We start from the raw sequence: 27,996 nt of genomic DNA, 5'->3' as shown, positions 1-27,996 counted from the left end.
GACTAAGGTCCTTCCCCAATCGGTCAGTTTAGATGGGCGACTAGCTGTAGGAAGAGTCCTGTTGGACCAGAACGACTTCCATTTACACTATGCTCATTGGGATCTTCAAAGCAGAAATGTTTTATACCCTTCTCCATATTTGTGCCTTGAGACAATTCTGTCTCGGAGGTCTACAGACAATTCCTTTGACTTCATGCTTGGTTTGTGCTCTAACATGCACTGTCAACTGTGGGACCTTATATGTAGACAGGTGTGTGTCTTTCTAAATCATGTCCAATCAACTGAATTTACCCCAGGTGGACTCCAATTAAGCTGTAGAAACCTCTCAAGGATGATCAATGGAACCAGGATGCACCTGAGCTCAATTTTGAGCTTCATGGCAAAGGCTGTGAATACTGATGTACATGTGATTTCTTAGTTTTTTATTTTTAATAAATTTGAAGCGCAGTGAATACTTTCCAGATGCACCGTATGGCAAAAATTAGGTCCAGCACAGGCTACGGTGTGTAAGATATAGTGCCATCAAGTGGTGAGGTTGTAGACTGCATTATGCTGTGACCAGTCCTAATGTTGTTTCCCTTCATGTTTTTGCATCTTTAATGATGGGGATTTGTATTCCCTTGCCTTCTCATGTGATAAACAATATGATCCTCCATATCTCAAGAACAATTTATTAGACTTTTTAGCCTGCACGAGCAACCAGTAGGCAATGTACAGGGACTCTACTTTTTTCTTCAGTCCTCTTGCTCACCTGCAAAATGTGAAAAACAGTCAGTATGTCTATTTTGGGCTACTGCATCAAATAATCCAACCCTTCTTCTGCATCATGACACCTGGATAATTGATCAGCTAGCTCAGGGGTGCCCAAGTTCGGTCCTCGAGATCTACCTTCCTGACACGCTTAGTTGTCTCCCTGTTCCAACAGACCTGAATCCAATGTGACTCGTTAGCAGGCTTTTAATGAGCCTTTCACTGGATTCAGGTGTGTTGGAGCAGGGAGACAACTAAGAGTATCAGGAAGGTAGATCTCGAGGACTGAACTTGGGCACCCCTGAGCTAGGGGATTGCCTGCTGGGGTAAAATACGTGGGGTTCTTGTGTGCCCCGTAGCCACTAAGGTAACCAGGAAGGCAGGAACCCTGAACGTGAGATGGCTAATGGGGTCATTGGACCAGGCTACAAATCTGTTGAGTACTGTGTGTTTGTGCATGCAAGGACATTTCCACGTTAAACAAACCCATGCAAAGGTGTCTCTGGATTGACCCTTGATGTAGATATCACATCCGAGAATCACTCAAGAGACAATCTTCCGTGCTACCAAGGGATTTTCAGTGTTTTCCTATATTAATATGGGGGTGCAACATGGGGGGAGGGGGGTTGGCTCCCGTGTTCATATGAAGACCTCATTCTGAGCTTATAAAAACACATTGATTTGCTGCTGCAGGTAAGTTGTACACTAATGAACAGATGGCTGTGAATGCTGTGTTCTATTTATGATAAATTCCCAGATCCTAAACACTTCAGCTTTTGTTTTCTTTGCCACTGGAAGTACAGCACACTTGAAATTGTTCCTGTAGCCTCCAGATAGTGACTTGTCACACTGCAACACCATGAGACAGCAGCTGCCCCCCCCCCCAATCAATTTTATAAACCACTTAGCAAGAAACAAAAAATATGCAAGTAAATAAGTCAGGTTTCATTTTGTTTGCAGTGTAATTATGGATCATTAAAACAGTCTGACAGTGTCATGATCCTGCCCTTGTTGAAACTCCTGTCATAGTTTTGGACTCATATCAGCTTCCTGGATCTGAACATTTGTCTTTATTCTTGTCATGCTCCTGTTTTCATTAGTTTTGTTTTCTGTTTAGCATTTATGGGTGATTCTTAGACTACGGGCACTTATTATGTCCTTTGATCATATTGTATGAAAAACAGAAAAAAGGGGAAATTTCACATTTTTATAGTTATCTTTACAATGAAAGTGTGTTAAGAAATTTGTTCTAGTAGTCTATGATGACTTTTTCACCTTTTTTCAGCATCATTATATGCAAATATTGCCATTTTGTGCTTGTCCCACACCCAGACTTTTGATCTTCAATGATAAAAATGAATGGTAAAGAAACGTTTTTTTCTAATGTTTTAAAATATCTCTGAATAAAATATCAGTAAAATAATCAAAACATAATTGGGGTATTCAATGTCATACAACTGTTGTGATTTTTTTTTAAACAAAATGTAGTTGTCCCACACTATTGCCGTAATTTCCACCACAACACTGTAATGTCCCTAAACAGTTTGTATGAAAGATTGTTTGGGTAGTTTCTATGGAGATAAACAGTGACATCAGAGCACATGTATATAGCGCCAAATCACAACAAACAGTTGCCCCAAGGCGCTTTATATTGTAAGGCAATGGTGTGGTGGAAATTACATTTACAAGGCAAATAGTGCCCGTAGTTAAAGAATCACCCTTATCTTCTGTGTATCACATTTTTGCCATATGTGTAGTTCTGCCTTAGTTTCTGTAGTTGTTTTGCTTTGTTTATTGTATTACCTTTTCACTCAGTCACTTAGTCCTTTCAGTCTTAGTTTGGTTCTGTTTTAGCTCATTTCTTGTATTATGCTTTTGTCACTGGTTTGGTTTTCTGTTTATCATGTATTTTTCTGTTTACTATACTTTTTATCAGTTTACTTTAGCCAGTATCAGTTTCCTTTCCTTCTAGTTTTGGTCGTAGTCATTTATTTTCTTGTTTTCCTTTTTTAGACTTGTCACTATTTCCTAGTTTGGCCTCTTTTGTTTTGTTCACGTTATTTATTGTTTGTCTTGAGCACGTCATGTTTTTCACCGTTGGTTTTTCTGTCACTTAGTTATCTTGCTCCAGTCTGCGTTGCTCACTGCACTCTCTTGCACCTGCCCTTGTTTTTCTCAGTCACACTCCTTCCAGAACCTTCCTCACACCTGTTCCTCATTTACACCTTGATTAACCAGGTCATTATTTAAGCCCTCACAGTCCCTCACTTCCCCACCAGATTGTTGAATATATTTCACTTTCCAGCCTCCGTTCCTTGTCTTGTTTTCAGCCTGCCGGTATCTGACCTTGTTTTGCCCTCAACCTCATTATTGTCTCTGCCTCTGAACACCACCAGGCTGCATATTTTGACCTGTGCCTCTTTTTGAACCATGCCTCAGTCTCACATCTGTCTGCTGGACTGCCCATGTATCGACTGCTTGTTTTTCCATTAAATCTTATTCTATCTCCATTCGCTGTGAGAGTTTGCATTTGTGTCCAACCAGTTTGTGCCACACCTGACAAACAGAGTATGATTTGTTTGGCACAGTTGTAATTATCACAGAATTATGAATTAATTTATTTACCCACACATTTAATAAAAATTTGTGCACAAATAATTCTAACAGTATTTGTATATCCAGTAGGGGTGTTGGGGAAGAAATTGATTTATCAAATTGCTATTCACAAATCAATTCAAAGCTTTTAAAAATCACTTTTTAAAATAAGGTTGTCTCCATTTTGATTCAGTTTCTCCTCACTGCCATAAATATAGAATTATTGTCACATGTCCTTCTCAGCTTCCATACAGGAGTTGGCACAGTGTTAGGTGTTTCCTCTTCACCTTTCTGGCCTGCGGCTGCCACTGGCAGAGATTGCTGTGGGTGAAGAGGTACTTGGAACATTGGCGGTTGCTGAAACACTAGCGGCGGCCACTGAAGTGCAGGCAGAACAAAAGCCAGAACTGACATCTCAGGAGGGTCACTAGTGGAGGACAACTAAGGAAGAGCAAACTGTAACATCGAGAGCGTCGACTGAATGGTGGAAAGGAGAAACTGAACAGAGGGAGTGTTTCTGAGAGTAGGCAGCGTGCACGGCTGAACAGTAGGACTGTCTAAGGTGGAGGCGTAGATGACTGGAGCATCTGACTCTGGCTCATATAAAAGCTCCATTGGATCCACAGTGTAAGAAGGAACCCTGTTTTGTGCAAACAGTGACTTCATGTTTCTTCAATCTGGGTAGGCAGACACACTCGCTCTGTATGATTTTGTCCAGTATTCCACAAATATCTGTTCCTTGTCCCGACTCACTGAACTGTCTGTAAACTCCAAGTTATTTTACATCTACTGCATTTTAGAGGTTCAGCGCATCAAACTGTGATCTTCCTCAGTGCCTGATCTGAATCCCTCCACATCAATTTCAGGGAAGGGAGGTCTTGATGGCAGATAGTTTTCTGGTTGCCACACCCAGTCTGAAAGCCTCCCCTCATTGAACAATAAATCATCTAAATATTCCAACTCTTGAAAATAGTCATAAAGCCATGAATTTACCTCCACCAAGTCCCATGCATCGTCTAGAAATCCAAATTTCTTTTTTTTTGGGTGTAACAGGAGTGAGAACAGTTGAAAAATAAATTAATCTGAGAAAAAAGTGCCTTGATAGTTTTAATATCCAGGTACTTGTCTACTGGGTTCATGGTTTGGCCAGATTACTCTGTTATGTCTCATAGAAATTAACCCAAAGATGCAGACAAGGGGACCACACAGTGACATGAAAGAAAAAAGTACTTTATTTTACCAGATAATGCAGTGTAGTCCAGGGACACAGTCCAAACAGTAAGGTGACAGGAGGCAGTGTATCTGAGGCAGGAGGGACTTGAGGAAACAGAGAGAACAAGGCGATAAACACACTGGCTGACAACAACAGTACAGGGTGTGGTGAAGAAATATCCCGGCAATCCCTAAACAGTGGTGAACATCTTAAATACAGACACAGATGAGGAGACGAGGGCCAGGTGCTGTGATTAGAATGTGAAACAGCTGTGAGCGAACACAGGTCTACAAACACACAGACAAGACAACAGACAAAGTGCTGACAGGGACCTACAACAAAACCAGGGTGAATGTTTACAGACAAACATCAACTACAACATAAAACTGTGAAGTGGAAACTAAGAACAATTCCAAAACTGGCTAAAGTATACTTGAACCCACAGTGAAACCTGGGTGTCTAATGACAAACCTGAAATATTATCGCATAAAAACTGAAGTGTAAACTAAAGGAGCACTGAAAACATGACTAAAGTGTAAAGTGACCAACAGCATTCAACAACCAGGACGTCATGGCATAATTAGCCACACCAACTTTTTTAGTACACTGCAGCACACCTGAGTAGATCCTAGAACCAGCAGCTCTACATAATGAATTGATTTAGAATCAAAAATCAATTTTTGATTTGAAAATTATTTTGATTCAAAAATCGATTTTGAATCAACTCATGTCCCCATGAAATGGAACTGAATCATGAGATATTGAAAGATTCACACCCCAAATGTTTAGTATAGCTAAAGCATCTAATATACAGTTGTGGTGAGATGTTTACATACACTTATCATGAATATAAATTTCATGGTGGTTTCAGTTTTTTTATGTTTAATGTTTTTAGCACACATCTTTAATAGAAAAAATATACCTGAATTTGGTGCACCTTTTATTTAATTTAGGGTTTTCTGAAATCAACACAGTCACAAATTTTCATACAAAAAAAAAAAAAAAAAATCAAATAATGAGTCAGCAAGTTTCATCTTGTAGGTGCAATCAACAAGCTTCTGTCAGAATTCTGGTTGAATATTTTACCATTCTTCTTGTTGGAATTGATTAAAAACCAAAATATTTTTTGATTTCCTGACATTAACACAGTCCTGCTATATTCAATGGGTGTGAGGCTGAAACTTTCCCAAAGCTTAATGTTAGCCAATTTAATCTAATTTACTGCCAGTTTTGATGTGTGCTTGGGGTCAGTGTCTTGACTGAACACCCAGTTCTGTCCAAGTCTCAACAATCTAGCAGGAGGTTTGATGTTTAGCTAAAGACTTCTAAGGTCATCCTTTTTCATTATTCTATCAACTTTGTGCAATGCACCTGTTCCACTGGCAGCAAAACGGCCCCAAAGCTTATTGCTACCACTGCCATATTTCACAGCTGGTACAGTGCTTATCTCTGGATTCTGAAGCATGAAATAGATTAGAGTCTACAGCTCTCCCTGGATGGGATATTAGTCCATCATAGGTTGCTTCCTAAGAATGGGGCTCATTTACAGCTGGGTGTACTGTGACAATACAGATGAAGTGTCTTGCTCAAGTATACAGATGTATCCTTGTTGTACAAGTACTTGGGGAGACTCAGATGAAGAGTATCACTTATAGTGTGAGGAAAGGTCAGCTGTGACACTTTAGCTATGTGATGTGTTTCTCTGGACATGATCCAGCACACAAGTTCCCCAGTGTTGAGGATCCCAGAAAATGGAAATAGCCAAAGGAAGCCCATATTTCACCCACAATGGGAGATAAATGGTTCCACTCTTGTGCTGAGGATGGACCAGGTGTTTGCCTGGATGGTGATTGTATACATGTAATTGGATGGGAAATATTTTTGTATATTTAATTTTCATCTGATAGAGTTTTTTTTCTCAGAAAAAACAAACGTGAGAGGGTAGAGGTGTACATCGAAACCTCCCACAGCATTATTCACTTCATCCCAGAATGACTCAAATAGTTCATATTCAAAAACGCAAGCATAAATTGGTGTGTGAATTTAGCCTTTGAAGACCCCGATGTTAGTTTGTAAAAAGAATCGACTGACAGTTAGTCGTTTGGAGTTACTCTCACAGCCCTCCAAGCATGAAGAAGATCATTAGCAGAGACATTTTGACCCTCCATTGATTCTACATAATTACTGTCAGGGGTCAGGTCTGAGTTGTAACAGAGTTTTCCCTCCTTCTTGTTAACCATTGTATAATATCTCAACCACCCACCATTAGAAACTGTCGAACATTTACACGCTGCACAGTGGATAATACCTCACCATTTACTGAAATTTAACTAAAGTGTTAAAATGGTCTCCGTTTAATTCAGAACAAAAGCCTGTTCTTTCAGTTCCATAATGTCTCCAGTCACTTTATTAAAAGCACAGACTCTGAAGTGACAGCAGCGTCTGACTGTACCGTCTGTTTTGTGAACACACTAAAAACCCTGAGGACACTTAAATGGTTTTATGGGTTCTTCAGTTGCACTTTTACACTAGTTGGTTCTGGAATTTAACTTTCAAACAAGAAAAGGACGACAGATTTCAGGATCATTCCTTCTTCCTCTAAACTCAAGGCAGCACCTGAACGTTACATGATATTCTGTTGTATTTACACATCAGCATCTGTCGGCAAATCCGCAGCTTACGCGGTGTGTGCGCCACACACAGCTGTGTACAGACTTAAAATAGTTTGATTCCTGCTCATGCAAATCTCGCCTGCCAGCGCTCTCCATGTGGTTGCACGGCGTGCACGCACAGCCAACCTGTGTGTGTCATAGTCTCTTTCTTTGTGGATTTTTTGTATTTATTCACAATTTTTTGTGTGTGTGGGTGAGGAACACAAGAACAGATGCTACATGCCGTTCACTGAGAATCAGGTGGTTCTATGTCCACTTTTTACTGTTGTGAGAAAAATGGATTTGAAATTTTGGCCAGATGTCATGTGCAAAGATGAGGCTTTTTTTTGCAGGGAATGGAGTGATATATGAAAAGTAGACAGTTTATTTCAGCCAGAGATCTTACTATCAAAATACGGATGTAGAACATCTTCATTCTGAAAAAGTTGTTATACCGTGTGTTAAAGGGTCCTTTGTCCATTACTCTTATTTTTTCACTTTATCTCAGTTACCTTCAATTATTTCACTCAACATATTCTCATGAAATCAGGCAACAAGTAAAACATGACATTTTGTGCATATTCCTACAAATTTCCGTACATGTGCAATGTATGTTTTGCATTTAACACGCAGGAATTTGCATTAGGGTTAGAATAACAGTCCACTGTCTTGTTTTTGTTGATGTCATCGCCGCCTGCTGGTTGATGACTATGTAGGGCATGTCTGATGTTTTTTTTTTTTTTTTTTTTTTTTGGTCATTACATTTTGTACATTTTACTTTGAATTTTACAAAAGAATAACCTGTTCCTCCACGTTTTATCTAAAACAAATGGAAATTAACTATTTGAACAAGTGTTATTTTGTTCACATCTGGACAGACAAATGGATACATAGGACCCAAATCAATACATCCACATGCATTATCGATACATGTGGGTATAATAAAGCAGATATGCATCATCGTCAGTGGTGGGCACAGTTCCGCTAATCTGCTAATTATCGAAGATAATGTTTTCATTATTGGATTAGCTTTTTGATAACTTTGAAAACCGTCATCAGACTAATTATCTTCCGATAAGTTTTGGTCCGATAATTTTTAGGCCGCTAACATTTTTACAGATGTAGCTTTTTGTAGTAGATGCGCAGTTCTATTTTCTACAAACAGAGAAGAGCTGGTTCTACAGTAGAAGAAACCGCTCTATCCTTTGCAGGAAAAGGACAACTGGTCACAGAAAAGAAAAAAAAATTTATTTTCACCCCATAATGATATGCTGGCAATATCACCCAAGTCATCCAGAGGCATACAGTTTTAACTTATGGTTAAAATTTTAACCAGACTAATTTTGGTTATTTAAGTTATTTAAATTAACGTCACGTCTGAAGTTTTATTAAGTGAAAATATCAGATATATGCTTTAGTTTTAAAGTAATGCACTAATTGTGAAGCTTTTAGTGTGGACATGCTGTGTCCAGGTGCATTATGGGTACCCTCAGTACATTCACGACAGAAGAAATGCATTTGAGAAGCTCTTATCAGGCTCCACATGGACAACAGCATTAAACTCTTTGTATATTGTGCCTAAAACTCTCGTGAATATATTCTCTGGGTTTGTAGACGTTGTTGGTGTGTTTGTTTGATCTAAAAATACCAGAGGAGGCCCAGGTTGCTTCTCCAAAAGCCGAAAAGTCTGTTAAATTGTGATTCAGGCCATGTGATGTAATGGCGTCAAAATGCATAGAACAGTGCCATCTACTGGCGACCGGTTATATCACAGTGTTGTCGACCGCAGGATTTTAAAATTATCTGTAGGTTTCCAAAACCTGAGAGACCCCACACGTGGAGATTAAAAAAAAATTCATAAATCTGACAGGTTTAGTTGTACAGTGTGTGGTGTCAGCCACATGGTAAAAACAGCACACATGAACAGATTTCACACACAAACATTCCCAGGTCAAACACCTCACTTTCTGATTGGCTGCATGTCACATTTAGCTCCTCACGTCCTTCTTCATACACCACACACGGCAGGAATATCTGATAAGATTATATTTAGCGTCATCACAATTGTCGGGGTGTCCTTAAGATTGTCGGAAGGGGAAGATCGGGTCCGATATCGGCTTAATTATCTTGCCATGTGAACCAGGCTTGATGTTATGATGCCTCAGAGTGACTGATTGATGTGTTATGACACCGCACCGAACATGTTTTCACTATTATTTGATTTATTTTTGCAACTGACATTGTTATTCAAGCATTCAAAAGGCGATTCCTATCGCCACACAACTCACACATGAGAAAGTTTTTTTGACAGTTCTTGTTATTGAAAGAAACCTTGTCTCCCTAACCGGATATAGTTGTGATGTTATCACGCGTGTGCTTAGGCACTGTCTAGCAGGATCTTGAAAATGTCTCTTTTTTTATACAAATGAAAAAAAAAACATATTTTACAAAGCACATTTATTTGTAAACACCAACACGTTACATTGATTCACTTGTGTTGGTTTTTACACAGAATGAATGAATCAACCAATTGGTATGAGTGGAGGCTTAGTTACCCATAATCCCTTTGGGCATTTGTGTGTTAATGTTCAAATCTTCAGAATTAGTGCATTATTTTAAAATTAACAGATGTGTTATATATCACTTTGTACATTTTAAGAGTTTACATTAATGTAGTTGTTCTATCCGGAATAATTTTATTTATAAAGCAAGACTATAATTCAAACCTGCTTTCCATTTCAAGACCTCTGCCTCATCGCTGGACCAGTGTATCTTGTCAGGGTAAATGATGCTTTCCTACAGCAGGGGGCAAAGCGCACAAAGAAAGAAGTGCTGGCTTATTGGCTGTTTGGGTTTGTGGTCGCCATTGGTTTTATTAGAAGCTTTGGTGGTGTAAACTCAAAATCAGCTTCTTAGTAGCTGAGATCATATGGAAGGCAAAATTAAAAGTTATCAGTTATCTGTAGCTTCTGATAAATTTTTAAGCAGTTTATGTAGCTTCTGATAAGTTTTAGTGTTAAAAAAGATAATGTTTCAGTTAGCTGATTACCAGTTATCGAAGCTAACGTTTTGTTTAGCTGTGCCCACCACTGACCATTATTATAATAATGTTCAGTTTTGGCTAACCACAAATACCTTAAGTCAACTACTTACTGTCAAATGATGTCAGATATAAGAGCATGTGATCAGGATCAAATCCTAGTTACTCCTGACTATGTCAAAGTGTCCTTGAACAAGACACTGAAACCCAGTTTGCCTGTATTATGTATGCTAATCTACTGCTGATCTGCAGGTGATCCACATTCTATACAAATCCACCCAGCATGGTTGGTGGCAGAATTGACATTCCAGTCACTATAAAGACATTCACTTGCATTGAAACCACATGAGGTTGGAGACTGCTGTGGTGCTAAGGTGTCACTGCCATAGAGTTGGGTCAACTTGCAGCAGGAAGCACATGCTCCTTGATCAGCTAATACTGTCAAATATGCAGCTGCCATATCGGAGCCACAAGCTGTAAGAACAGATCACCTGGATGAAAATGTCAGTGGTTCAAATAGAGCTTCATATCTGTCAAATGTGAACCATAATATATCATTGAAGTACTGGATCAGCTGCATAACTGCCATAGAGGTGTACTGTATTGACCTTTTAGATGTGTTTATGCAGTCATCCTTCTACAACTTGTTTAGACATGAGTTATAATAGCAGGAGGATAATTTTGGTAAATTAAATGTCTTTATACACAAAAACATTTTCCAGGCTTCTACTTTGGAATCCCAGTGTTCCCAAACCAGGTGAGACATATAGTCCATCATAGCATTGTCTGGTTCTATGTTGGGGTCTCCTCCAAGGTAGTCATCCAGCAAACCTCAGAAAAGTGTCCAGGAGACATCCTGGGGGCATTCTTTCATTCAATACCAAAGGTCATGGCAAACGGTAAGGATTAGATCATCGTGAACTGGGCAGGGCTTCCACTTCCCACTCAGCTCCATCTTCACAAAAAACGTGTTTTAAAATTTACTACTGATTCTGCCCCTCAGTCTGGCTGCTGAGTTCACTGACTTTATTTTTCTCTCATAATCAGGATTACACGATAAATTCCCCCATTAAAGGCAATACCTCACTCTCAACATCAAAGCAGTAAATCATCAGCTATAAGAAGAGGAAGGACAGTGAATGAGAAGTGCCTGATCAAGAAACAATAGGACATGATTCTCCATCTTTTGCATTCTGAGAAACCAATATCTCTCTTCAGTGTATGAAATTTTGCATCACTGAATGCAATGTTGCTGAAGTAATGTTTCAGTGAAGTGAGTAGGGGTGTGTCAGGCAAAATAGACTAAGCTGGTGGGCGTGCAGTGATTCAGTATCTCAAGATAAAGGAAATGTCTCTGAAGGAGATCCATGAGGACATGGAAATGACATTAGGAGAGGATGCCCAGTCTCATGCTACAATTAAAATGCTGAGCAGCCAAATTCAAGAGCAAAGGTTGAAGATTGAGCAATATCAGGAAGACCTAGAACTGCCACCTCAACCAGTATGATCCAGAAGATCCATGATATGGTCCTAACTGACAGAAAAGTAACAGGGCATCACACAGCCAGTACTGTAGGCATTTCCCAGGAGAGAGTTCCTTTGATTCTGATGGAAGAACTGGGAATAACGAGACTTTCAGCACAATGGATCCCAAGGCTTCTCACAGCCAGTCAGAAATGCATGAGGTCCCAGAGGGAGAATTTCAGCTATTTTAGGCAGATGTGGATAACTTCATGTGACAATTTGTGACCATGGATGAGACCTGGGTCCATCACTTCAAACTGGAGTCGAAACAGTCAAAGCAATAGAAACATATGAGTTCTCCCATGTTGAAGACAGCCAAAGCTGTCTTATCTGCTGGAACGGTCATGGCCTCTGTCTTCTGGGATGCTGAGAGCGCCATAATGGTGGACTATCTCCAGAAGGGAAAGACTATCAGTGGGTCTCATTATGCTTCCCTTTAGCAACAACTGCGGGAGAAAATAAAGCAGAAGGAGTGTGGAATGCTCTGACGAGGTGTTCTGTTTCACCAAGACAACGCTCTGGTCCACATGTCATCATCACAATGGCTGCTATTCATCAATGTTGCATCAAACTTGTTCCCACCTGTTTTGGCTCATTTAGACTTCCATCTGTTTCCAAACATGAAAATTAGTCTTGATAGAACTCATTATAATACTGATAATGATGTCATATCTACAGTGGATGACTTCCTTGAGCTCCAGGATCAGACCTTCTATTAGAGCTGCAGCAACACTGAAAAAAGTGTGCGGACTTACATGGGGATTATGTTGAAAAATAAAATATTACATTAATTCAGTTGTGGTTTCTTCTTGGTTGGGCTCAAAACCTTTCAATAACCGCTTGTATGTTGACCTGTACTGTATGTACATGTTGATTCTCATCTCATTGTAGCGTCTGCAAAGAACATGGTCTTGACTCCACCATAATGTTATATTCTGTTACCTTCATCTGCAGTTTAAAGCTCTGTGAAATTCAAAAATAGAATCTGTGACAAGGTACAACCCTTATGGAATCCATTAGTCACTGGGAATTTGTTGGACTTTTTGTCATATATTAATAGAATGAGAAGGTATTACTTTTTGAAGGATGGATGGACAAATTATATTAAAAATAAAAGCATACCTGTACAGCTGCTCATTAAAGCAAATATCTCATCAGCCAATCGTGGCAAAAAAAAATTATATGGTTTTAGGCTTGAAAATGGAGAAGTGAAGTGGCTCTGCTGAAGTTTAAACCAAGGATCAGAATTGAAAAGAAAAGTGATTTAAATGTCTTGGAATGTGATGTGCTTGTTGGTTTCAGATAGTCTGGTTTGAGCATTTCAGAAATTATTGTTCTATTGACACACAATCAACCATAGAGAATTATCAATAAACTTTTATCCAAGAAAGAAGGAATATTCACTGAGAGGCAGTTCTCAGGGCAAAAATGCCTTGTTGATGGCAGAGGTCAGAAAAGAATGGCCAGACTGGTTTGAATTGATAGAAGGGCACTGGTAATCCACTCATTACCATCAGGGTAAGTGGGAGAGTATCTCCAACACAAGACGATCGTTCAGATGGGCTACAGTAGCAGAAGACCGCACCGGGTGCACTCCTGTCAGCTAAGAACAGGAAATTGAGGCTATAATGGGTACTGGCTAAAAAAAGCTAAAAAAAAAAAAAAAAAAGACAGATTGCGAAAATATTGCCTGGTCTGATGAGTCTCAATTTCTGATGTTACATTAAGATGGTAGAGTCATTATTCAGCATAAATACCATGAAAGTATACTGTCTTGCACCGACAATTGAGGCATAATGGTTTGGCTGGTGATGTAATGTGATGTTATCTGTTGCAGTCTATGTCTTATCTCCTTATGTTAGTTGTCATTTGTGGTCTGTCCCCTGTCAGTGTCTTATTTGTTAGTCGTGTTGTTTTCCTGTTTTACACACTTTAGCCATTCTTGAGTTCCACTTTAGTTTTCTGCCTTTCTTCCTTGGTTTTGTACTTAGATGTTTACTGATTTCCTTTTGGTTTGATTATTTTTTTATGGTGTGTTTTAGGTTCAACTCACTCCCACTGCTCTTTGTGGTTTGTTTCACTTTGTCTCTGTCAGCCCGTGTGTGTGTGTGTGTGCACTCTCTGTCAGTAGTTCTCCCTCACAGCTGTTTCACATTCCCAATCACTCCACCTGTCATTCATCTACTCATCTTTGTGTCACTACTTAAGTTTGCCACAGTGTGTTCTTCAGTTGCTGGGTTTTTCTGGTTCATCGCTTTCCTGTCAGTTTAGTTTTCCTGCATTGTTCATGTCTGCTTGCCCTGGCGTTGCCACTGACTCTCATCCTGTACTTCTGTCTGTTTGGACTGCTCATTACCTTTGGACTCATCACCATATGATATACAACCCCTGGCAAAAATTATGGAATCACCGGCCTCGGATGATGTTCATTCAGTTGATTAATTTTGTAGAAAAAAAGCAGATCACAGACATGACACAAAACTAAAGTCATTTCAAATGGCAACTTTCTGGCTTTAAGAAACACTATAAGAAATCAAGAAAAAAAGATTGTGACAGTCAGTAACGGTTACTTTTTTAGACCAAGCAGAGGAAAAAAATATGGAATCACTCAATTCTGAGGAATAAATTATGGAATCACCCTGTAAATTTTCATCCCCCAAACTAACACCTGCATCAAATCAGATCTGCTCGTTGACATTGACCCTATGCCACGACATTGACCCTATGTGTCTTTTTGCAAGGAATGTTTTCACAGTTTTTGCTCTATGGCAAGATGCATTATCATCTTGAAAAATGATTTCATCATCCCCAAACATCCTTTCAATTGTCCAAAATATCAACGTAAACTTGTGCATTTATTGATGATGTAATGACAGCCATCTCCCCAGTGCCTTTACCTGACATGCAGCCCCATATCATCAATGAATGTGGAAATTTACATGTTCTCTTCAGGCAGTCATCTTTATAAATCTCATTGGAACGGCACCAAACAAAAGTTCCAACATCATCACCTTGCCCAATGCAGATTCGAGATTCATCACTGAATATGACTTTCATCCAGTCATCCACAGTCCACGATTGCTTTTCCTTAGCCCATTGTAACCTTGTTTTTTTCTGTTTAGGTGTTAATGATGGCTTTTGTTTAGCTTTTCTGTATGTAAATCCCATTTCCTTTAGGCGGTTTCATACAGTTCGGTTACAGACGTTGACTCCAGCTTCCTCCCATTCGTTCCTCATTTGTTTTGTTGTGCATTTTTCGATTTTTGAGACATATTGCTGTCTTGACGCTTTGATGTCTTCCTTGGTCTACCAGTATGTTTGCCTTTAACAACCTTCCCATGTTGTTTGTATTTGGTCCAGAGTTTAGACACAGCTGACTGTGAACAACCAACATCTTTTGCAACATTGCGTGATGATTTACCCTCTTTTAAGAGTTTGATAATCCTCTCCTTTGTTTCATTTGACATCTCTCGTGTTGGAGCCATGATTCATGTCAGTCCACTTGGTGCAACAGCTCTCCAAGGTGTGATCACTCCTTTTTAGATGCAGACTAAGGAGCAGATCTGATATGATGCAGGTGTTAGTTTTGGGGATGAAAATTTACAGGGTGATTCCATAATTTTTTCCTCAGAATTGAGTGACTCCATATTTTTTTCCTCTGCTTGGTCTAAAAAAGTAACCGTTACTGACTGGCACAAACTTTTTTTCCTGATTTCTTATAGTGTTTCTTAAAGCCAGAAAGTTGCCATTTGAAATGACTTTAGTTTTGTGTCATGTCTGTGATCTGCTTTTTTTCTACAAAATTAAACAACTGAATGAACATCCTGCAAGGCCGGTGATTCCATAATTTTTGCCAGGGGTTGTATAAATCACTGACTTTTTTTTGCCCGACACCTGTCTGGTCAGTGTCTGCATTTTTGCGTTCAGACCTGCCAAACCGTAACACTATCTTGTCAATAAGAACCACCTTGTAGAATTTGTGCAGCAGTGAATAAAGGTATCGTATTTTCTCTAGTATAAAGACCCTCTCAAACAGAAGGTGTGTGCTTGGTGTTTAGAGGTACATGTAGCATTCACTGACCAACTCGCCACTGTCTGCTACAAAAATGTCACTACTTGCAACAAACATGTGACACAATGTCTGGCACTTGCCAGGGTGTGGTGACTGTCTTGTTTATGTCCAACACACTCGCCACTCCACTCGTCACATAGTCTCCCCTTACACACCACAACTCTCCATGCACACACCACACATGTGCCCTCTGTGCGACAAACTGGAAAGCACCAGGTTGTTCAGAACCTACAAATTCATGATTAAATGTCACATGCGCAGTTACTGGTATTGGCTGCAAGTGTGTTTGCTCAACATAAATCATGTATCCCTTAAGTGCTAACCTGTCCAGAAAGCGTTATTTTATGTGCATCATATGTTGTGAAGATGATTGTTGGCAGAGCTCCCCACAGCTACGTATATTTTACAGTGTAGAGGTAGAAGTTCTTGAAAAGCCTTTAAGAGCCAATTTTTGTACGGATCAGGCGGGTTGTGATTCAAGCCAACTCGGCCTTTAAATACAGCCGATTTCGCAAAATGACCAGACTTTGAGCGCCTCCTATATTCAGCGCCATTGATCCCCCAACCAAATATGTATATAAGATGAAAGAGTTTGCCTCCATATGTCATTTGATAGTTAAATTCATTTGGGAACTTAATGGCGTTGAATGTTACACCACTTGAAAGATGGGAATTTAATGAAATATAGTAAAGTAATGAAGTATAGTAAAATAGTTTTTGCGTATTTTTGCCTTGAACTTTAATGACCTCTGGCAAGGTCACTGTTTGGTTTACGGTCGAGAAATTTTGGGAAAATTCGTTTCTTGGTAGGTTTCATCTCTGAGCCAAGTTTCGTTGAAATCTGAGTCAGCTTGAATCACACCCTAATGTAAACCTGCCTGAACTTTAAAAATATTTACTCTTAAATATTTGACACTTGACCACTGACAGGCAGGAAGCATTCATTTTTGCGGGTTGTTAGGTTTAAGCATAGATTCTCTCATGTTTTGGTTAATTTCCAAAATCTATGTGCATGCAAAGTGAAAATTATATACAGTATATAGCTCCAGGTATTTGGTCTTTCACCTGAGATCAACTGACGGTCCACTCACAGGAGCACAAGAAGACCTTTCAGGCATGAAGGCATAAAGTGTGACATTTACACATACACAGATGTGCGAAGACATAAAGAGAATAATGTCCCCTTTGGCTGATTTTTGGTTTGGATCTTACAGTTTCTCACATTAAAAGATGTTTGTGTTGTTGTCCTGTGTGTTATATTTACAAGGATTTTCCCTCAAAGCAACAGAGTTTAGGATTTAGGAGTGTTTACAAGCTGAAAGAGAATGTAGCAACATTAACCATCTGTTCATTGGTAGTGAAGTTGTGATAGCAAGGTACTGTTTTCATTGCCGTGTGTGTGTGTGTCTGTGCATTAGATAACTCAAACAATGCTGGACTGATTTCCTTCAAATGTGGTAGGAATATTAATTGCATCTAGACGTGTTTAGATTTTGGAGTAGGGCAAGGTCAAGGAAAACATGGTCCACAAATGACCTTTTTTGTATATCTCAACAGATGAATGATCTGAAGTGTCAAACTGATTCCAGACAGGGCTAAGGGGATACAGGTTTTCTATGCATCCACCGACTCCAGCATCCACTGACTCGAAATAAAGTCACACAAAGTCATATGATGAAGTTATAGTGAAAAAACCCAAAAAACCCATTACACCTAGTATATGTATTTTCTGATGTCTGTCACTCATGTATATAATTACTTGCAGCAAGAAATCATTGTTTTTCACGAGCTTAGAAAGAGTCATTCTTTTGTCCATGGGAGCAAGACCCCCTCGTGGAGACTACCACATTGCACCACCATTTTTATACAATAGCCAAAAACATTTTGCAGCACAGCTGGAAGACTGAAGAGGAATCAGTGCAGATTAACTTTGAGAACCCTCGTTTTTGTGAAACGGAGGATCAGGCATATTACTTATCACAAGAGAAGGCAAGAGAGCATTAATCCCTGTCTCCAAAGAAGCAAAAACCTAAAGGTAAACACAATCATGGCCAGTTACAGTATAACGCAATCTGCAACCTCATATGACACTAAATCATACACACTGTAGCTTTAAGGGCAGTATGATGTAGAATTAGCTTTCTAATATCAAAAGCACTGCTCAGTATAACACTTAAACTCAGTATTGTAAAACTCAAATATCCAAATATAATAAATCTAATAATCAGGAAACTATAGCAGGATAATCAGTCAGATCAGATTTTTCACTGTCAGTGAATGGTCTGATTCCCTGCAGGTCAAGCACCACGTGAGTGGAGTCAGTCAACTGGATCATAAAAGTTCTGTCAGTAACTTTGTAAAATCTATTGCATATTTAAGCTCTGAACATTTGTTTTTTAATAGATTTGGATGAGGATCAGTGAGTGTCCTGTTTTGAGTTATGTTACTGTCCTTGGGTATGTGGAATGACCATCTCGTAAAATAAAGACAGACAGGCCTGTCAGGTTGTTTGTGAAGTCTTGTGGCCTAATCTCAGGGTCCTGGTGGCCACGAAGGCCACTGTTGATTCTCCATAAGTATGTATCAGGTTTTTGCAGTCAGAGATGGCCGGACACAATTGCAAGACTCAGAGAAAAAGCACTTTGGGTTAAGACAGTTTATTGTGGTTGTCAGCTGGGTCCGGTACACAAAAGGGCAGTTCAAAATAAGGAAACATACCAAGTTCATGACACAAAAGACGTGGTTGAAAAAACAGGCAGATGGTCAAAAAACACAAGGAGGCAAGCAGGATGAGAAAAACACTAGGTACAGAGCTGGAAGCGAAGGCACAAGGCACAGGGAAAAGGTGAATCAGGTGAGGCTTAAATATACTCAGGTGATGAGCTGCAGATAAGAAACAGGTGTGTGAAAGAACTAGAATCAGCGCGTGGCCAGACAGGAAGAGATGCCCACCACCAAACACTAGGAGACAGACAAGAGAGATAGAGTCAGAGAACCCCAAGCAGGAAAAAAGACAAGCAAGAAAAATCATCACAAAAATCACCAACAGTCCAACCTAGATACAAAAATAACAAACACAATCAAAAATATCGAAACCCTGACAGTACCCCCCCAGACGGCCAACTCCCATGACCATTCCTCTGAATGATACTCCTCCCAGTCCACCAAGTACTGCACCCCCCACCCACAACACCGAGACTCCAAGAGGCGCCCCACAGTGAAGACAGGACTCCCATCCATAAACCAGATGGGGGGGATGGCTGGAGGTCACAAAGGGCTGGGCCAAACAGGTTTGACATTGCTGACATGCAATGTGGGATGGAGCCGCATGGACCTTGGAAGATGAACAGAAACAGGATTAATGACCTTTGATATAGGGAATGGACCAACAAACCTGGAAGCAAGTTTCCTGGGCAGACCCCACAGGGGCAGGTTCCATGTGGAGAGCCAGACTCTCTAGCCAGTAGAGTAGGCTGGCACTGTGGTCCTCTTCCGATCCACAGCCAACTTATAAGATGAACGAAGCAGAGCCTGCCTTGCCCACTCCCAGGTTTGTCGACACCGCAGAATAAGAGCAAAAGCAGAGGGGACTGTAGAGTGTAAGTCTGTGGAGAAAAACAAGGAAGGTTGGCAGCCATAAACAACATGAAAGGGGGAGTAACCAGAGGAGAAAGATTGTTGTGAGCTAATTCAATCCAACTTAGCTGAGTGGACCAGGTTGCAGGGTGCTGGGAGGTGAGGATCCGTAGTCCCTTTTCCAACTCCTGATTGACACATTCTGTCTGTCCATTAGCCCATGGGTGGTAGGCAGAGATGAGACTCGAGGTGACCCAGAGCAGAATTCTCTCCAGAATTGGGAGATGAATTGAGGTCCACTATCTGAAACAATGTCTTGAGGAATACCACGTAACCTGAACGCATGAGATAACATGGCCTCGGCTGTCTCCTTGGCCGAGGGGAGCTTAGCCAGAGGGATGAAATGCGCCATCTTGGACAGCCTATCCACGACTATCAGTACTACCGTATTCCCTCTAGAGGGCGGAAGGCCAATCACAAAATCAATCATAATATAGGACCGCAGTCACATTGGAATCGGTAGTGGAAGAAGTTCAACTGCAGGTGGACATGAGGACGATTTATGCATAGCGCAAACTTGGCAGGCATTAACATAACCCATTATGTCCTGGAGCATCCAAGGCCACCAGAACCTTTGCTGAACCATGAACATGGTTTTCTTGATGCCTGGGTGGTAGGAGAAGTGACTGTCATGACCCCACTTAATAACCTCCCCCCTAAGCAAGTCCAGAATATACAGCTTCCTTTGGGGGTACCCAGAGGGGTTAGGAGTGTTTCCAGTGGCAAACGTAACCCTGGACTCAATGTCCCACGTGATGGCTGACAAGACACAAGAAGCAGGAAGGATGGTATTGGGCCCAGAAGACATGTTCATGGGTCTCCTTGCTGAGATTGTGTGTCAGGTTTACCATTTTTGGAGCCCGGCCGGTAGGACAAAACAAAATCGAACCGACTGAAAAATATAGCCCATCTGGCCTGCCGGGCATTTAAATGTTTAGCGGTGCGAAGATATTTTAAATTTTTGTGTTCTGTCCACACCTGAAACGGCATTTGTGCCCCCTCCAGCCAGTGGCATTCAACAGGTTTTAACAGGTTGTTTGTGCATGCTGGTTCCCAGGAACTAATTTGCCCCTTTGTCCAATCAAAATTAGGGCCGTGTCGTTTGATCCAGGGGTGCCCCAATATTGCCGGGTGAATCATATTATCAAACACGTGGAAACTAATGGCTTCGGAATGATTCGCAACAATTATATGGACAGACTGGGTGAGATGGGTGATTTGACCTATCTTGTGGCCATCCACTGCATGCATCACCAGAGGGTACGAGAGCCAATATAATTTAAGGTGTAGGGACCTGGCAAGAGAAGAACAGTAGCAAATTAGCATCTGAGCCTGAATCAATTAACACAGGAACAGAGACTGATGAATGATCAGAAATAAATCTGGCTGAAATAATATTCTGAGCCGAGGAGGAAGAAGTTTTGACTCACCCGTAATACTGGCTTAGTCTGCGCTGGGGCACCCCTGACCTGACAGCTGGAGATCACATGACCTGACAGACCACAGTAGAAACACAAGCCCTCTTCTCTGTGGCGGTGACACGCTTCTGTAGAGAGGTGAGTGTACCCAAACTGCATGGGCTCTTCGAAGTTGCTGTGGTGTGGAGTGGTGCTGACGTGACTTGGAGCTGCAGCTCAAACTGACGGAGTGGCTGAATGCTGGGTGGAGAAGCGAGGCTCCCTGCTGGGTCGGTCCGACATCTGACGATCTGTTCTGATTTCTAAAGTGATAAGCTCGTTCAGATCTTCTGGGAGGTCGACTGCTACGAGCTGGTCCTGGATATGGTCCGCCAGTCCCTGGAAGAAAACGTCAAGAAGAGCTGCCGGATTCCATTCACTCTTAGCCGCCAGAAGCATATTGTGTAATCAGCTGCTTAAACTTCATGAGTGAGCGCGCAGCCTCACTCATGAAGTTTAATTGCTTCATAAGTGAGGATTGCTTGCTCCAATTTGTCATCACCACAGCCTGGCCGGTACGGTGAGTGATCATGAATGCTGTCTTTGTTCTTTCGGACAGAAACATTGATGACATAAGCTTGAAATGCAGTTCACATTGAGTGATGAACAGTTTGATATCCCCAACCACTCCAGAAAAACGTTCTGGATGAGAAAGTTGATTGCAAAAAAACTGGTTCTGCAGCAGGAGCCGGCGGGCTGCAGACAGCTCCAGAAGTGCGTTGTCGGTGGTTTTGATAGCCATGTCAGAACTGGCCTGGAGATTGAACTTGGTCAGCAGCTATCCCATCTGAGAGCTAACAGTGGACATAAAGGAGTCCTGACGTTTAGCTAACTCACTAAAACCAGTACTTAAAGTGGTGATCCGGTCCTCCTGCTGTGCTAACTTCTGGCTGTCATGGCCTGCCACCAGCTGGAAAGCGTTTGAATCTGCTGTGTCCATCGTTGGCCAGATCGGCTTATCAGGTTTTGCAGTCAGAGATGGCAGGACGCAATTGTAACACTCAGTCAGCTGGGTCCAGTACACAAAAAGGCAGTTCAAAATAAGCAAACATACCATGTTCATGAGGCAAAAGGCGTGGTCGAAAAAACAGGCAGATGATCAAAACACAAGGAGGCAAGCAGGAAGACAAAAAACACTAGGTACAGAGTTGGAAGCAAAGTCACCCAGGTGCATCAATCTGGCAGGTAAAAGGTGAACCATGTGAGGCTTAAATACACCCAGGTGTTGAGCTATAGATGAGAAACATGTGTGTGAGAAAGAACCAGAATGAGGGCATGGCCAGACAGGGAGAGACACCCACCACCAAACACCAGGAGACAGACAAAAGGGATAGAGACAGAGAACCCCAAGCAGGAAAAAGGATAAGCAAGAAAAATCCCCACAGAGAAAAACAGTCCAACCTAGATACAAAAATAACACAATCCAAAACGTCCAAACCCTGACAGTATGAATATAAGAAATGAGAATGCACACTCAGTCACAGATTTAAGGTTATATGACAATTATTTTAATGAATGGCAACATTAGGGCACAAAATAGAGTGAGGAATAGATTGCCTCCATCGGTTTAACAAAATGAAGCCTTATTATGAAATGATTAGACTAACCTTTTCCCATGTATCTATTATCAGCATGAGTTGGCATCGTTTTAGCAACACAAATGAGATGTACATTCAGTATGAAGGTGTGTGTGTGTGTGTGTGTGTGTGTGTGTGTGTGTGTGTGTGTGTGTGTGTGTGTGTGTGTGTGTGTGTGTGTGTGTGTGTGTGTGTGTGTGTGTGTGTGTGTGTTAGAAAGCAACAGCATGAGATCAGTTTTTGATTAAAAAAATAGTATTTTTAAAGAAATTTTTGAGTTTGTTTTTTTTCTTGAAATTTGTAATTTTAATCTGAGAGTTTCTGGGGGGGGGGGGGGGGGTTGGAAGCGGGAGGGGGGTCACAGGATTATGACAATGATGAAATGTCTTGAATTTTTCCACGTATACAGTGCATCCAGAAAGTATTCACACCGCTTCACTTTATCCACATTTTGTTATGTTTCAGCCTTATTCCAAAGCAGAGTAAATTATTTTTTTCCCTCAAAAGTCTACTCACAACACCCCATAATGGCAACGTGATTTTTTTTTTAACTTTTGCAAATTTATTAAAAATTAAAAACTAAGAAATCACATGTCACATAATCACATAAACCTACCATCCCTGGTTCTCAAGACCAGGCACCTCGTGGCTCTTTCCTTCTTCTTTCTTCCTCTTTTTTCTCTCGTTTTTTTATATATATTTAGGAGTACCTTAGTATACACTTAGATTTGGAATGTATAATAGAAGATATACTTTATTGAATTTTCATGTACATAAGTATTCACACTCTTTGCTCAGTTCTTTGTTGATGCAACTTTGGGAGCAGTGACAGCCTCAAGTCTTCTTGAATATGATGCCACAAGCTTGGCGTGCTTACAGTTGTATGCAAAATTTGGACACCCCTGATAATTTTCATGATTTTCCTTTATAAATCATTGGCTGTCTGGGTCAGAAATTTCAGTTAAATATATCATATAGCAGACAAACACACTGATATTTAAGAAATGAAATGAAGTTTCTAATTTTTATAGAAAGTATGCAATAATTATTTAAAGAAAATTAGGCAGGTGCATAAATTTGGGCACCCTTGGCATTTTATTGATTTGAATACATTTAGCACTAATTACTGGAACACAAAACTGGCTTGGTAACCTCATTGACCCTTGACTGAATGAATGAATTTATTTATCCAGCACACACATGAACAACAGTAATTTGACCTCCTTACAAAGGTGAATCCAATCATGAGAAAGGGTATTTAAGGTGGCCATTTACAAATGTTTCTCCTCTTTGCATCTCTTCTAATTAGTGGCAACATGGGATCCTCTAAACACCTTTCAAATGACCTGAAAACAAAGATTGTTCAACATCATGGTTTAGGGGAAGGATACAAAAAGCTACTTCAGAGATTTCAGCTGACAGTTTCCACTGTGAGGAACATAGTGAGGAAATGGAAGGCCACAGGCACAGTACTAGTTAAGACCCGAAGTGGCAGGCCACGAAAAATCTTAGATTAGCTGAAGCGAAGGATGGTGAGAACAGTCATAGGCAACCCACAGACCTGCTCCAAAGACCTACAACATGATCTTGCTGCAGATAGTGTGTCTGTGCATCATTCAACTATACAGCGCATTTTGCACAAAGAGATACTGTATGATGCTGTAATGCAGAGGAAGCATTTTCTGTGTACACACCACAAACAGAGTGGCTTGAGGTATGCTAAAGCACATTTGGACAAGCCAGCTTCATTTTGGAATAAGGTGCTGTGGACTGATGAAACTAAAATTGAGTTATTTGGGCATAACAAGGGGCAGTATGCATGGCTGAAAAAGAACACAGCATTCCAAGAAAAAATTCTTGCTACCTACAGTAAAATTTGGAGGTGGTTCCATCATGCTGTGTGGCCAGTGCAAGTACTGGGAATCTTGTTAAATTTGAGGGTCACATGGATTCCAGTCAATATCAGCAGATTCTTGAGAACAATGTTCATGAATCAGTGACAAAGTTGAAATTGTGCCGGGGCTGGATCTTTTAACAAGACAATGACCCTAAACACTGACTGCTCAAAATCTACTAAGGCATTCATGCAGAGGAACAAGTACAACATTCTGGAGTGATCATCTCCGTCCCCAGACCTGAATATTATTGAAAATCTGTGGTGTGATTTTAAGAGGGCTGTCCATGCTCGGAAACCAATAAACCTGAGATGTTTTGTAAAGAAGAATTGTCCAAAATACCTTCAGCCAGAATCCAGACTCTCATTGTAAGCTATAGGAAGCATTTAGAGGCTGTTATTTCTGAAAAAGCATCTATATTGATATTGATGTATTTTTTTGTTGGGGTGCCCAGATTTATACACCTGCCTAATGCCTAATTTTATTTAAAGAATTATTGCACACTTTCTGTAAACCCTATAAACTTCATTTCACTTCTCAAATATCACTGTGTTTGTCTGCTATATGATATATTTACCTAAAATTGCTGCATTCATCTTTCCCTCAATCCTGACTAGTCTCCCATTTCCTGCCACTGAAAACATCCCCACAGCATGATGCTGCCACCGCCATGCTTCACTGTAGGAATAGTATACAAACAATGAATGTTTATGAGTTCAGTGACATAAATATTTCATGAGGTCAAAGCTGGAACATACCATTCAACGAGGTGAAGCAGAGTTGAATGGTATGTTCCAGCTTTGACAGAATTAAATATTTGTTCCATTGAAAGAATGTAAAAACATTGATTATGTGTTTTATATAATGGCTAAAATAGATCCTTGTCATTTGATATTATATATATAAACAACAGAAAAGGGACTTACATTTTGGTGCGTCACTGCACTGACTTTGTGTACTTTCTCACTCCAGCGAAATACACCAGAAATGTATCCAACTTTGGTGCGTCACTGCTGCTCTGACATCAACAATCTAACACAAACTTTAAATAGAAGTCCAAAAATAATTCTGACAATGTAGTCCGCAATGCCATGAACTGACTTTGTGTACTTCCAAAAAAAAAAGGCTGTGTCCTTCCTTAGGGCAAAAGGACCAAAGCATCCTTATCCTGCCAGCAGATAAAGGCAGATGCACAGTGGTCCTGAACACATCGGACTACGAGACCAAGGTCAACAACTTGCTCAGTGACTCCAATACATATAAACGTCTGAAGAGAGAGCCCACGAGCGGCTATAAGAAGAAAATCATTAGCTACTTCCAAACCTGGAGAAAGAGGGACTCATCGACAGGCAGACATACTACAGACTGTACCCTGGGGACGCCACTCCGTGCATCTATGGACTGCCCAAAATCCACAAACAGGACGTGCCACTCAGGCCTATTGTACGTAGCACAGATTCCATCACGTACAATTTGGCCAAGCACCTCAAGTGGATTTTGGCTCCTCTAGTGGGTAACTCAGACCACCATGTGGAGAACACACAAGATTTTGTGAACAAGATCAAGGACCTGCAGCTGGATCAGATGAAACAATCGTGTCATTTGATGTGACTTCGTTGTTCACCTGCATCCCCACTGCTGAGGCCGTCTCAGCGGTGAGGCAGAGACTGCTGGAGGATGTGTCTCTACTTGAAAGGACCAAACTCACACCAGACCACATCTGCCAACTCTTGGAGATCTGTCTCAACACCACGTATTTCCTGTTTAGGGGGAATTACTACAGGCAGATTCATGGTTGTGTGATGGGGTCTCCAGTATCCCCCATTATGGCCAATCTGTACATGGAGCGAGTGGAGAAGACAGCCTTGACATCTTTCACGGGCATCTCTCCCAGTCACTGGTTCAGATATGTTGATGACACATGGGTTAAAATCAAGCAACAGGAAGTTGAGGACTTTACAGAGCACATCAACTCGGTGGACTCCAATATCAAGTTCACACGTGAGGATGCCAGAAACAACCATTTAGCCTTCTTGGACTGTGATGTTACGATTGGAGAGAACAGGCAGCTCCAGACAGGGGTTTACAGAAAACCAACTCACACTGACCAATATCTGCTCTTTGGCTCAAACCACCCCCTTGAACACAAGCTCGGGGTGATCAGGACGCTTCAACACAGAGCCCTACAGGTGCCCACAACTGCAGAGGGAAGAGCTAAAGAACAACAACTTGTCCGGAAAGCCCTCTCAGTATGTGGGTACCCACGATGGTCCCTGGACAAAGTGCAGAAGTCCCAGAGAACAAAGAGACCAGATAGACAGGAGACGGAGACAAGAAGAAGAGGAGTGTCTCTCCCTTATTTAGCAGGAGTAGGGGAAAAACTACAGAGGATCTTTAGACAGCACAAAATCCCAGTTTACTTTAAACCGGTTAACACCTTGAGACAGAAATTAGGTCACCCTAAGGACATGATCCCTAGTTACAAACAGAGCAATGTAGTGTATTCTATCAGATGTCAGGAAAACTGTAACAAACACTACATAGGTGAGACGAAGCAACCTTTACACAAAAGGCTATGGGTCTGAGACACGCTTTATCCCCTGTTTACAATGGGGTACTCAGGTCAAAGCAGTTTCAGTCTTTTGTTCATGGTAATGAGTCATTCACGTCATCAGCAGAGTCGTCAAGGGAGCCACAGCTGCCCTGTCATTAGGAGGGTGCCAACTAGAGCACAATAGGTTCTAATTAGAGCTGTTGTTTAGTCACTAGCCTTAGCAGTCTGCCTGTCGGTAGGAGGGGTCTGGTTAGGTTTAAAACTCCAGCTTTTGTGACTTCGGTTCATTCTTCTCGACAAGAGTCAAGACAGAAGTCAGACCACCAGAGCAAGAATTTTAGCTGAGGAAGCTTCTGCGATTTGAAGCGAAACGTCCTTGCGTCAAGCAACCCAGTCCAGTCGAAGATTCAAGCTTCCTTACTTTCCTTAGGGCAGCAAAAAAAATCACGTCAGAAATTAGTCCAGCTTTTCATTTTGTCTCATCAGACCAGAGAATTTTGTTTCTCATGGTCTGAGAGTCCTTCAGGTGCCTTTTGCCAAACTCCAGGTGGGCTGCCATGTGCCTTTTACTAAGGAGTGGCTTCCGTCTGGCTACTCTACCATACAGGCCTGATTGCTGGATTGCTGCAGTGATAGATGCTGGAGCTCTAACAGAATGACCATTGAGGTCACCACCCTGGCTAAAGCCGTTCTCTAGGTGAGTGTCCATCTCTCAGAAGAGTCCTGTTTGATCCAAGCTTCTTCCATTTACGGATGATTGAGACCACTGTGTTCAATAGGACCTTCAAAGCAGCAGAAATGTTTCTGTACCTTTTCCCAGATTTGTGCCTCGAGACAATCCTGTCTCAGAGGCCTACAAACAATTCCTTTGACTTCATTGTTGGTTTGTGCTCTGACATGCACTGTCAACTGTGGGACCTTAAATGTAGACAGGTGTGTGCGCCTTTCCAGATCATGTCCAATCAACAGAATGTTCCCCACGTTGACTCCAGTTAAGCTGTAGAAACATCTCAAGGGTGATAAGTAGAAACA

At 41.0% G+C, this 27,996-nt stretch overlaps 1 protein-coding gene across 9 annotated transcripts in view; it reads left to right on the top strand.

Annotated features, from left to right (window-relative positions):
• Positions 1 to 27,996, top strand: part of LOC117517424 (neurexin-2-like) — a 643,324-nt gene that overhangs the window by 288,236 nt on the left and 327,092 nt on the right. The window lies entirely within an intron of this gene.

This window comes from Thalassophryne amazonica, chromosome 9, assembly GCF_902500255.1.
Source record: "Thalassophryne amazonica chromosome 9, fThaAma1.1, whole genome shotgun sequence".
Lineage (NCBI taxonomy): Eukaryota > Metazoa > Chordata > Actinopteri > Batrachoidiformes > Batrachoididae > Thalassophryne > Thalassophryne amazonica.
This window is presented reverse-complemented; position numbering and strand designations above follow the sequence as displayed.